We start from the raw sequence: 2,500 nt of genomic DNA on the forward strand, positions 1-2,500 counted from the left end.
CGTGTTTACAAGTTTGTTTTTGTATTTCGTATTAGATTTCCAATTACAAACTCTGTTTTGATTGGCCACTCTACTTCTCTGTGTGAATAGTCCACCCTGAATTCAAAACAATATGTTTCGTTTCTGAGAAAACGATTCTTTTATAAATCGTACCGGATATTCATTATTTCTGTATTGAATTTAACTTTCACTTGTTTTGCATTTACCTGTTCATCCACGCTTTTGGAAAGGTGCTAACATACCACGTGCTTTGATTTAAACGGCATACCTGACGTAGCTGCTAGCTATACTTGTGTTTACCAGCAAGCGATCTCCTGAAATGTGGCCGATAACCTCGGTACATTGTTAACCAAATATGTTGGAGCAAGTTTCCTCCTTTTTTAGACGTCGCAGCCTTTATTTTCTCTGTAATTGTGCTCGGTTCTCAATCACGTCTATGTCGATGCACATGCAAATCACAACTAAAGTAAACAAACTTTCGCATATTAAGAGTTGTTAAGTATTTCTCCTTTCGAATGAAGTCTTTATTATCATTGAAAATCAAAGATAACTGTACACCCTTTTAAGCTACATCACAATTATTTTCTAAAGAGCTGATCGTAGTCTCCACTGATGATACAAATCTTGTATAACTAGAACAGAACTATACATACAACTGAGATGGCAATGAACACGACCGCTAATATGGCTAGTTGCAATTTGAACAAAGGATATATTAAGACCATTACAAAGAAACAAACTGTTTAACAATAAAAAACAAAAGAACGGAACAGGTAAAAGTCAATGGTACAGTGAGCGGGTAGCTATTTGTTCGCTGTGCAAATGGTACAAGCGTGAGGCTAGTTGTTCCCTGTGCCAATGATTTTACTTTGTTTTCAGAAGAAGTCCAATGGCCCAATATGGAGTCTTTGTTGTTTGTCGAGTTATTTTCTTTGCCGCTGTCATCTTGAGAAGTAGTTCTCAATAAAGTACCCGCTGCTTATTAAAGAATTAGTGTTATGACTCTTATTGCTTTCAATAGTTGCGTTCATTTCAGTTACTTTTGAGTACATTTGAGTTTCATGAGTTCGAACTGCGGAACGACCCGTTTCGAAGCTTACGCACGACATCTTTTAGTGTGGGTCTACCGCGAAAAGCGGGTGCCTTTCTTTGTTCGTGTTTTGAACGACCCAAGAAGAAATCGCTTAAGCCAACGCAACATTGATCTTCAGTAACCCTAACCTGCGATCAGGCCCATTTTTAGCTTCGCCCATATGTTCTCTTATGTCGTCGCTCGCTAAAATTGGGCCTGACCAAAAGTCTCTCAAGAATTCCGGACGGTCGGCCAATTTGGCCGACCAACTCGTGATCTGATTGGCTGTTGAAACGCCGGAAGTGAAAATGCCATCGTGATTGCGCGGAGCTCTCGCGAAGTGCTCGAGACTTATCCGCCATAAGTGTACGAAAAAGTTGCTCCCTTTTTTTCTTACAATGCCGTGGACGGTGCAACTTGATTTTATTTATATAAATGGAGATATGCCATCTGAAACATCTCATAACTTGTCCAGAATCGGGTTTGAATCACTGGAACGAGTGAAATTAACGATTCCGTTGTCGAGCTCTGTGGCCATGGGGTTGAAAGTACTTTGGAACAAACTTCCCTGATGTTTTGAAAGCTAAATAGCTGGTTCTTTCAAATGGCAATGAAAGCCGATGCATATTGGTTTCCTGGATGAGACAGGGGACATATATATCAACAGGAGGAGATGCTGATAAAATCGCAAGTTACACGAATGTATGTTTTGAATATTTGTGTATCAAACGGCTTTATTTATTTACTGTACATGACACGGTTTGTTTGCACACTTCATAATATTTCCAGTTGATTTAACTTAAAACTCGCACTCCAGAAACTAAAATGGCATGTTTCCAGAGAGATCAATTGTACAACAATAAAAGAAACTTTGCAAGTCCATCTTACTGTTCGTACTCCATCAAAAAATTAACAGCCAAACTTATCATGATTTTACTGTGCGTAATTCTAGAAATACACTGCAACTGAAGATATTACCCGAAAAAATCACCAAAGAAACCTTCATGGGCAAACACGTTAAAGGAATAATGTATTTCCAAACCGTCCAACGACAAAATGCTAGGTTATATCAATTACAAATTAAGATGTCAAGCTTAAAAGATTGCATATTCACCGGCGTTTGCCGCAATATAGTCGTCGAAAACATTCCCCATGCTTTAAGTGTGTTTTTCTCAAATTAAAGCCAACGGTAACTTTCGAATTCGTTTATAATATTCCTCCCACGGTAATTAACTCTGGTCAAAACAAAATAGCGTGAATCTGCCGTCCACGCGTGTATTGGTGTAATGGAAGTAAACTTGATTGGCCGATGAAGGACATGTCAATCAATCAAAAAAAGTGGGCGGAAGGAATTTCGAAGAGGAATTTGGTCAGGCTCTATTTTTCGTTTCGCCAACTCCACGTACCACGCGAAACTAAAATAGAGCC

General features: G+C 38.9%; 1 protein-coding gene across 1 annotated transcript in view; it reads right to left on the reverse strand.

Annotated features, from left to right (window-relative positions):
- The window catches only part of LOC138040701 (putative leucine-rich repeat-containing protein DDB_G0281931), a 12,647-nt gene that overhangs the window by 9,097 nt on the left and 1,050 nt on the right, over positions 1–2,500 (reverse strand). The gene's annotated exons all lie outside the window — the stretch shown is intronic.

Source organism: Montipora capricornis, chromosome 3, assembly GCF_036669925.1.
Source record: "Montipora capricornis isolate CH-2021 chromosome 3, ASM3666992v2, whole genome shotgun sequence".
NCBI classification, from domain to species: Eukaryota; Metazoa; Cnidaria; class Anthozoa; order Scleractinia; family Acroporidae; genus Montipora; species Montipora capricornis.